Source organism: Zingiber officinale, chromosome 3B (genome assembly GCF_018446385.1).
Source record: "Zingiber officinale cultivar Zhangliang chromosome 3B, Zo_v1.1, whole genome shotgun sequence".
Lineage (NCBI taxonomy): Eukaryota > Viridiplantae > Streptophyta > Magnoliopsida > Zingiberales > Zingiberaceae > Zingiber > Zingiber officinale.
Genome location: NC_055991.1, coordinates 47372932 through 47383487, shown reverse-complemented (window position 1 = coordinate 47383487; position 10556 = coordinate 47372932). Strand labels below are relative to the sequence as shown.

General features: G+C 40.8%; 1 non-coding gene across 1 annotated transcript; it reads right to left on the bottom strand.

Annotated features, from left to right (window-relative positions):
* Positions 1-9864: 9864 nt before the first annotated feature.
* LOC121968797 lies at positions 9865-9970 on the bottom strand. The gene has a single exon (XR_006108334.1). It is a non-coding gene; the product is annotated as a small nucleolar RNA R71 (small nucleolar RNA).
* Positions 9971-10556: the final 586 nt, after the last annotated feature.

The following is a 10556-nucleotide window of genomic DNA, read 5'->3' as shown; positions in this document are numbered from 1 at the left end:
GCCCGGAACAGTCCGGGGTGCCCGAGACCCTTCCGAGCGCCCGGAGTTGACTTTTTGACCAGATCGCATCAAACGCGATTTGAACGTTGGGGGATAAAGTTTTATCCCCCCCGGGGCACTCGGAATCCCTTCAGGGTGCCCCGACCAAGGCTATAAATTCAGCTTTGGTCCAGAAGCTTTTCAACAACTCAAGCAATTCATTCTTTCTACACTTGTATGCTTTCTCTGTAGTTAAGCTTTTGTTTTCTGTGCTTCATCATTGTAAGAGGCTTCTCTACCTGAAGGAGTTTTTAGTACGATCATTTTTCTTAGATTAACAACCTCCCCGGTTATAACCAAGTCAAATATGGTGTCTCGTCTTTTCTGATTTACTTTCTGTTTAGCTAATTTATGCAAGTGTTAGTTTAAGAGTTCGAGAAGGGTTTGTTTTTTATTTTCAAGCTATTCAACCCCCCTTCTAGCCGGCCACCGCAATCCAACATGGCCTAGCCGTGCCGCGATCCAACACGGCCTAGCCGTGCCTAAAAGGCATGACCGTGTCAATTCCACACGGGTGTGTCAATTCCACACGGCGATGTCATTTTCAACACAACAGACCAAAAGTAAAATGACTTAACTTTCTTCTTGGTTAGATTTATAAGCCATTCCAAATATTAAAATGTAGATAACTTCAAGATCTACAACTCTTATGAAGACATCAACCAGAGAAAACTATGTCTTGAAGGTCTAAACTACGTTTCTATGACACGATCGTGTCAAATCTTGCACTATACACCAAGAGTAAAATGGACATAACTTTGTGGTTGGTTAGAGTTTCGTACTATTATTTATACTGAATTGTAGATAACTTCAAGATCTACAACTTTACTGAAGACTGTAACTCAAGAATACCAAGATAAGAGGTGCTCAAATGGCCTATAAGTGTACACATCCTTGACACAAGGCCAAAAACAGCTAGGTCGTGTGAGCCACATGGCTGTGTCACCCCACCAGCACAACCAGAGCATGGTCGTGTGAGACACACGGACGTGGAATATTTCTAGAGGGTAAGCAGTGGTGGGTCGTGTGAGCCACATGGCTGTGCAGCATTTCTAGAGGTCAAAAAGAGCTAGGCCGTGTGAGCCGTATGGTTGTGTGAGCCGCATGGCTATGTGAGCCACATGGTCGTGTGAGCCGCACGACCGTGTGAGTCACATGGACGTGTGAGCCACATGGCCATGTGAGCCACATGGTCGTGTGAGCCACATAGCTGTGTAAGCCATATGGTCGTGTAGCCTTTCTAGAACTATAGCAGAACATGCCCGTGTGAGTCACACGACCGTGTCACCTTGGCCGAAAGCAAGATGTGTGAGGCCATGTGGATCTACACAACCATGTGGTGCCCATGCCCTGCTCTATAAAATGAGTTTTTCGACCATTTTCACTCGTCTTCAGCTTGGGGCTCACCCCCATTCCTTGGAGGAGGGTTCTCCCCCTTGGGGGAACCCTAGAAACTACATCTTCGCCGATCCGTCCACCTCCGAAGCAAGGGAGTGCTTCCAAGGATGCTATGCTTCAAGGATAAGCACTCTCCTCTCTCTACTTCTTTGTATTGGGTTGTAGTTTGCTTTTTTCTTCATCTTTGGTTGTATTTCCTTTGCTATGGAGTAGATCTCTAGATCTAGGATATATGAAGTAACTATGATGTGATTGTGAATGTATGAACTATATATTTGGATATTTTCCTATGCAATGAAGTGTTTATATCATCATCCATGTGTGTTGTGCCTTGTATGCGTTTGACAAAATTGTGTGAGGTAAATCCATGTAGATGTAGGGTTAGATCACCATATAGAGGAAGAACCTTGGAATGTAAGATCATGGGACCTTGTGACAGAAGGTATCCCTTACTTTCTACGGCAGTTCCTTGAAACGGGGATCGACTCTCTACTAGAAAAACTAATTAGAGATTAAAGGGTTCTCCCAAATTAATGTTAGGAAGTGACTTGTGTAATCTAGGAACGTGAACCATGGGCCCTTGTGTGAGAAGGATGTTCCCTACAATCAGACTTCCTAAATTACCTCTTCTACTTAATTGCATTAATCTACCATTAGGAAGTGATCAGTGTAATCTAGGAATGTAGACCATGGGCCCTGGTGATAGAAGGATGTAACCTATAATCAGACTTCCTAAATTACCTCTTTTACTTAATGACGGTAGAACTTGGGTAAACTCTTTTGTGCGATCTTCGCGGGATAGTATCGGATTTTAGTTAAAACTCCTACATGAGTGTAAGCATGAAGTTAGGTGGATGAACAATGCATAGGGGCATTAACTAGAATCATAGTGAAACTGAAATCCTAGTATCTATCCATCCCCAAATCCAACTCTCCCTCTTTCTCTACTCTTTACATTCTCTCTTTTCTTCACTCTCTTCTTTCCAATTATCCTTCGATTATCTAGATAATTCACCGTGTGAAGTTAATTAAAGTTTAATCAACAGTCCATGTGTGATTAATAATTTTTTATATTACTGACGACGTAACCATGCACTTGCGGTGGCATAACAAGTTTTTGGCGTCGTTGCTAGGTACTATTTTTGATTAACATTAGTTGATTATCATATGAGTTACTTTAGGAATTTTTATTTTTCTTTTACTTTTTGTATTTTCTTTCTTATTTTTATTATGCACTTTCTTTCTTGCAATTTAAATTCTGCATTTTCATTCTTATTTATCATATAGCATTTTGTTTCTTATGTTTAATTCTTCATTTTTGTTTTTTTTTCTCATAATTTTTTCTTAGATATCCATGAGCACTAACATGTCAAGCAGGACTTAAGAGATTTTTCTGCACCCATTTGTGTAGGATTTTTATCTCCGATTGTGCAACCTCATATTGAAGTAGAAAGTTTCCAACTAGACCCAGAATTAATCACCATGATACAAGGCTACAAATTTGGAGGAGAAATATCAAAAAATATGTATTTCCACCTTGAAGAATTCCTGAGGCTTTGTGATATGGTTGTTAGAGTGTATACTAAAAGTCTAGCTTTTGTATAAAAATATAAGAATCACATTGGTCAAATGCCTACATTTATGCTAAGTATAGTTTGTCAATTTAATTTATATTGTAGATAACATGGTGTGAGGAGACACACAGAAGATCATGTTATCAGATCCTTCTAAAATATAAACAGTTGCTCACAACCAAGATGGAATGAGATAAACCATTGGAGTGGTTGTAGTGTAATTAGGTATTAGTTTATCTTGACTAATAAATTACACTAGTACACTATGAGTGTATTGAGCAGGACCAATTGAGGTAGTATCTTTTTATACTGACTATATAAAAGAGCAATACCTCTGTTATTATGAAAATTTGTACTCTTAATTATGATATAATAACAAGCACATATACTTAGTATTTATTTCTTTGATTTATTAAAGGGTGCGATTTATCTCGTTAAATCAATAGGCCTGATAAGCTGGGAAATGATATTATTTATATGGTGTGTTGTTGATTATAGAATGAAATTGTGTCCTAGTAATCTAGATTGATGATGTCCCCTTGAGGAGCTCATAAGGATTGTCATGTAAACCCTCTAGGTGGACTTAGTCCGACATGATGATAAAGTTGAGTGGTACTACTCTTGGAGCTAGATATTAATTAAGTGAGTTGTCAGTAACTCATTTAATTAGTGGGCATTCAATATCTTAAACACAGGGAGACTAACACACTCATGATAAGAAGGAGCCCATATAGTAATATGGGATTGGTGTGGTAGTGCAATAATAACTCTTTAGTGGAATGAGATATTATTGATGAACTTGAGTTGGGTGTTCTGGGCGAATACGGGAAGCTCAAGCTCATCGGGAGACCAAAACCAATTTCTCCTCTCGGTCCCTATTGTAGCCTCTTATTTATAAAGTCTTATATCCACCCAAACCCAACTTCTTACCCACCTTAAGGTGGTCGGCCAAGCCAAGCTTGGAGCCAAAGCTAGGGTCGGCCAAACCAAGGTTAGATGGGTTCAAGTTGTGGTCAGCCCTAGCTTGGAGCCCAAGCAAGGGTGGTCGGCCATATTGAATTCAAAAGGAAGTTTTATTTTATAAAATCTTTCCTTTTATAGAGATCCATTAAAAGAATTTAAAAGGATGATTTTAATATAAAACTTTCCTTTTTTTAGATCGGTCATAAAAGGAAATTAAAGGAATTTTTTATTTTGTTGAAAACTTTATTTTTTTTGTTGGTTTTAAAAGAGAGTTTTAAAATTTTAAAATCTTTCCTTTTATATCTTTCTACAAAGGAATAAAAGAGAGATTTGAAATCTTTCCTTATTTGTAGTTATCTATAATGTGAAAGAAAGATTTTAATTTTTTGATAAAACTTTCCTTTCTTGAAACCATGTTTTATTTTAAATCTTATCTTTTATAGATATCCATAAAAAGATTTAAAAGAGAGAGATTTTAATTTATAAAACATTTCTTTTAGAACTATCCACAAAAGGGATTTTTAAAAGAGAGATTTTAATTTTTGTTTAAAATCTTTCCTTGCTTGGAGAACAAGCATGTGGCCGGCCATGACAAGAAGAAAATGAAGTTTTAATTTTTTTTGTTTTAAAACTTTCCTTTTTAATCATTGGCAAGGAATATAAGGAAGTTTTAATTATGTTTAAAACTTTCCTTATTTTTCAAGACCAAGGAATATAAAAGAGAGGGTAGAGGTGCCTCACCTCGCAACAATATACATCTTCTATTCCTCTCCTCTCTTCCTTGGTGGTGGTCGACCCTTACTCTTGTTGGAGCAATCCCAATGGTTCATGGGACCATGTGTTTTGGTGTTTGGGCAAAGGGTTTAAGTTAGATTTACCCTTGTTATTTGATATGTGTACTTGAGTTGTGCAGGACTGCAGGTGACACATGTGACTCAGGTTGACAGCTTCGGGTCCGGTGAAGGATGGAGCATCCGAGGGACCATGGACAAGGCAGCAAGGACAATGGCCGAGGGAAGCGACTTCGAGGCATACGCGAAGGATGACATTGGAGACAAGCCGCGGGCTTGGATGCATCCGAGGGACGAGAGCCAAAGGAAGTAGGCTTGAAGGCAAGATGTCAAGGCTGCAAAGAAGAGTCAAATGAGTCGTGAGGGTACGAGTGCATGAGAGATTGTACTCGGAGTAAAATCCTAGTTTTAGGGTTTTACTGTAGCGGCACTGTAGCAGGTACTGTAGTGCACTGTAGCAGTTACTGTAGCGTACTGTATCAGTCGACTGGTGTATGGACCAGTCGACTGATGCACTGTAGCAGATAGCCGTTGAGAGAGCCGTTGGTCTGGCATCAGTCGACTGGTGCAAGGACCAGTCGACTGGTAACGGGCAAATCAGGTTCTGATTTGTTCCAAGCTCTATAAGAAGGAGCTTGGTATGGTCGGCCAAGGTGACGAAATTAGACTTGGTTAAAGCCTAATTAGTAGTCACCAAAGTGCTCAAGGTCTCTTGTGTCCAAGTGTTCTTGGTTGGTGTTGTGTTGAGGTTTCTCTACCCACAAGGAGTTGCTTGAGTAGCCGGAGTTTGCCGGGGGCTAATCCACCTAAGGATCGGGATCATCCACCTTACAGACAGCCGTGGAGTAGGAGCATCATCTCCGAACCACGTTACATCGACGTGCATTGGAAGCGAGTATTTGGGGGCGCCGTCTATCCAACCCCCCTTCAAGCCGGCCACCGATCTCCAACAAGTGGTATCAGAGCGAGGGCGCACTTCATCGGACTAACCGCCGAGAAGAGCAACGCATAAGAAGATGGCCGGGTTGATTGTCCCTCCAAAGTTCGAAGGAGGAAGCCTTGGGGACATCACCTATTGGATGATGAAGATGGAGATCTTCTTCAATACAGATTGGGACATAATGATGGTGGTCAAAGAGTCATTCAAAGTCCCAAAGGACAAGAAAGGAAAGAAGCTCCGAACACGACATTGGACGGAAGAGCAAACCTCACGATCGGAGGCAAACTCAAAGGTAATAGCAATTTTAATTGATTTATTGCCTCCTAATGTGATAAGTGATGTAGGTAAATATGAGAACGCCCATGATTTGTGGAGCAAGGTGAAGATGGTTCTACGGGAAGAACCTAAACCTACACAAGAAGAAGAAGAACCCAAGGAGATGGGTTTAATTGCTCAAGTTGAGGACGAGCAAACGGAAGTTGAGTCATGCTCAACATCCGAGGAGGAGAAGGAAGATGTAGCATCATCGACATCCTCAAGGGTTGAAGAAGAATCCAAGACGGATGAAGAAGAGGTCTTGGAGGTCAACCTAGTGAGCACCTCCACCGAAGCAAAGTCAAAAGATCACATCATTTGTTTCGGGTGCAATGAGAAGGGACACTACAAGAGTAGATGTCCTATGGGTAAGAAAGAGGTACCTCCTAAACTCAATTTAATCTCTTTAGAATCTAATTTGAGTTGTAGGAAGAAGAAGGAGAAGAAGCACATTAGATGCTTCACGTGTGGAGAACTTGGACACTACCACACAAGATGCTCAAGGAAGGGAGAGTTCAAGAAGTTGGAGCATCTAAAGAAGTGGGAGAAGAAGAAGAGGAGCTCAAGTCAAGGGGGAGCTTCAAGGGTAAGGGAGGTATACCCTAACTTGAAGGTTAATTCAAATTTAAACTCCTCCATGCATGCTAGGAAAAATAATGTTAATCATTATATGCCCATGCAAAATTTTCGTTTCAGATATCATGATCGGAATAGGGTAAATGTAGATCATAACCCTAGGAAATCTATGCATGAAAAACCTAGAAATGGTAGACCTAAGGAGACCCAAGGCATTAATCCCAAGAAGGGGAGACACATGCCTAGGAAGGGTAGGTCTAGGAATGTCCAAGGTGGACAAATTAACTCTAGGGTTAGGAACCTAGAGAAGGAGAATCAAGCTTTAAGGGGAAAGCTTGATAAGTTAGAACAATTCCTTAAGAGATTCAATGTTGGATCTAAGGGATTAAGTATGGTGTTGGGTAGCCAAAAACCCAACAATGATAGATCGGGCTTGGGATACCGATCTAGTCCTTCCAAGGTCAAAAGGAGACCATGTGCTAGGGTGGCACATGATAAGGGCAAGGGAGAGTCATCCAAGGCCAATAAAAAGAAATATTCTAGGGTTGCATATGATTATGGCAAGGATGATGTGTCCAAGGTCAAGAAGATAAGGAGATCTTCTAAGGGACATCATTGTGGTTTGGTCACAATAGATGAGTCACCTAGGGAGGTGACTAAGGTAAAGAGCTCTAGGGAGAGCTCCAAGTGTCAATTTGGGACCCATGGCCAATGGATCTTAGGTGGGTTCTACTTGGAGGTCTAGAGGAGCCATGGAGTGTGCCAAATGGTTTAGAGACGGACTTGAGTCTCAAACCTAGGGATTTGGCACACATGGATTATGTTTCATGCAAGGAAATATGACATTAAGGGTCATATTGCATGATAATTGGTTTTGGATGCATAGATGCCATATAAACCAATGCAAGGGATGCATTGTGGGTTGGTATGGGCAAATACATCAAAAGGAAGCCAAAACTAGGACTTTAGGTCAAGGTTCAATTGAACCATTTAGCTAGTTTTGGATTTTGTGTCAATCTTGGGATTGGTGATAGATACATTTTGTAATGTATTTTTCCCAAGTAGACAAGGGTACAATAGACCTCTCCACAAAATTTGGGAATTTTTGGAGGTCTAGGGAATTTCTGGTGCATTTCTGAAGTTGGTCTGAAAAAGTTGATTTTTTCAGAAATAGGGTACCAGTCGACTGGTACAGATACCAGTCGACTGGTAACAATGTTTTTTAGCACAGAATGGTTCTGTAAGCTCATTTTGACGAGGGCAGTCGACTGGTACCGACACCAGTCGACTGGTAACAGTAGATTTCGACCACAGAATGCTTCTGTAAGGTTCTGTCGAAGGGGGCAGTCGACTGGCACTTGGGGCAGTCGACTGATTCCAGTCTGAAACTGTTTTCAGCATTGGTTTGTGACCATGTCAACTCACTTAGATGTATGGGATCCAAGGGGGATTAATACATGAGTTTAGGGTCAGTTTGGGTTACAATGCATGTTTGCATTTTGTTTCGGCGGTTGCCAAGTGTGTAGCCTTGGCAACGTAAGTCCATTCGACGGTGTAAGTCCAAGTGTGTAGCCTTGGCATCGTAAGTCCTTTGTATTAGCATGTTTATTTGCTATTTGTTTTCCCTAACTTAAACGTTTTGCCAAACACCAAAAAGGGGGAGATTGTTGGAGGAAACCCAATGGTTCATGGGACCATGTGTTTTGGTGTTTGGGCAAAGGGTTTAAGTTAGGTTTACCCTTGTTATTTGATATGTGTACTTGAGTTGTGCAGGACTGCAGGTGACACATGTGACTCAGGTTGACAGCTTCGGGTCCGGTGAAGGATGGAGCATCCGAGGGACCATGGACAAGGCAGCAAGGACAATGGCCGAGGGAAGCGACTTCGAGGCATACGCGAAGGATGGCATTGGAGAAAAGCCACGGGCTTGGATGCATCCGAGGGACGAGAGCCAAAGGAAGTAGGCTTGAAGGCAAGAGGTCAAGGCTGCAAAGAAGAGTCAAATGAGTCGTGAGGGTACGAGTGCATGAGAGATTGTACTCGGAGTAAATCCTAGTTTTATGGTTTTACTGTAGCGGCACTGTAGCAGTTCTGTAGCGCACTGTAGCAGTTACTCCACCTTACGGATAGCCGTGGAGTAGGAGCATCATCTCCAAACCACGTTACATCGACGTGCATTGGAAGCGAGTATTTGGGGGCGTCGTCTATCCAACCCCCCTTCAAGCCGGCCACCGATCTCCAACAACTCTTTCTCTCTTCTCCTTTGTTTTCCCTCTTGGTGGCCGGCGGCATATTGGTGTGGAGATCCATTGATGGCCGGTTGCTTGAAGGAGAAGAAGAAGAGAAGGAGGTTCTCTTGTCTAGCATCCCTTGGAGGAAAGTTGGTGGCCGAACTTCATCATCTCATGGAGAAAGTTGGTGGTCGAAACTTGAAAGGAAGAAGAAGGCTTGGGTGGATTCTCGTCTTGGTAGATCGTCGCCCACACGACGTCCAAGATAAGAAGAGGAATACAATAGAAGATCAAGAGGTCTATAAGTTACAAGAGTTATAACTAGTTATTAGTTTCCGCATCATAACTAGTTCATCTTTAGTATAGATCTGAAAAACCAAACACAATAGGTTATCAATTTTAATTATCATTTTTATTATCGATTTTTGTTTTGATTTCTTGTTTCGATAATGTGTTTCTATTGAGGTCTCTATTGTTAAACCTTGTTTACTGTGAGAAGTTTAAATATCTGATTTCTTTGAAAGGCTTTGCCTAGGTAGTGGTGGATGATCCCATACCCAAGAAGGCCTAGTGCCTCACCACGTTTGACCTGGAAGCCGATCCTTGAAATAGATATTTGATCAACTTCTGTAATATGGTTTAACTTAGGAAGATCACATCGGTTGAACTTGAAGTAAGAATGTTAAGTTTCGTTCCCAATTCAAGTTTAACTTCTAAAGGGAAAATTTGGATTAATAATGTTAAGCATCGTTTGCCATCCAAAGTTAACTTTAGTAGAACACATGGGTAGCTAGGATAGTTCTATGCTTGTACAAATTTTTATACAGGGAAACTAGGACGGTATTCTGAGTAGCAACCAACAATGGTAAACTGTGAGGGTGTCTCAGCGAATGCAGTTCGATTGATGGCATTCCCTTTCGGTATCAAAGATAGGGAAAAATCTTGGTTTAATTCTCTCCATCCTCAAAGCATCACAAGTTGGAAACAATTGGAGCAGCAATTTCTAAATCATTTTTTCTCTCTAGGTAGAACAGTGTATATGAGGAATTTCATCACAAACTTTGTTCAGATAGATGGAGAATCAATATTTGAAGCATGGGATAGATTCAAGAGTCTACAAAGATAGTGCCCTCATCATGGTTTGGAAAAATGACCCACCTTGCACATATTTTATAGGAGAATTTATTTCTCAGACAAATATTTATTGGATTCATCAGCTGGAGGTTCTTTTATGAACAAAAGTATGGGTGAACCATATATATTAATTGATCAAGTGAAATTGAATCTCCAAGAATGGTCAAATAAAAGTTGGATGGAATCTCCCTTAAAAATTTAAGAAGTGCAAGCCATAAATGCAAGAGAGCCTATCAAATGAAATGCAGTTCAACCTTCCAATATTCTGGGAAATCTCTAGTCACAAAATGAGAGGTTCAAATAATTGGAGGTAAAGATTGATAGTATTGTTACAAAATAGTTCAAACAAGATTCCTCTCCTACACAGACAAGATCTAGTGAAATTTGTAATGATATTAAGTTGAGAAGTGGCAAAAATCATGAACAACTTCTGAAAAAGGGCTTGTACAGAATTGAGGAGATAAACAATAGAAGACCACAAGAACTTAGTTCCATTACTCTACAAAGTTCTCAAAGGCCACAAGTATCTTTCCCTCAATGGTTAATCACACCATCACTAGACAAGCAATTTGAACCTCAGCCACAAGCTCAACCA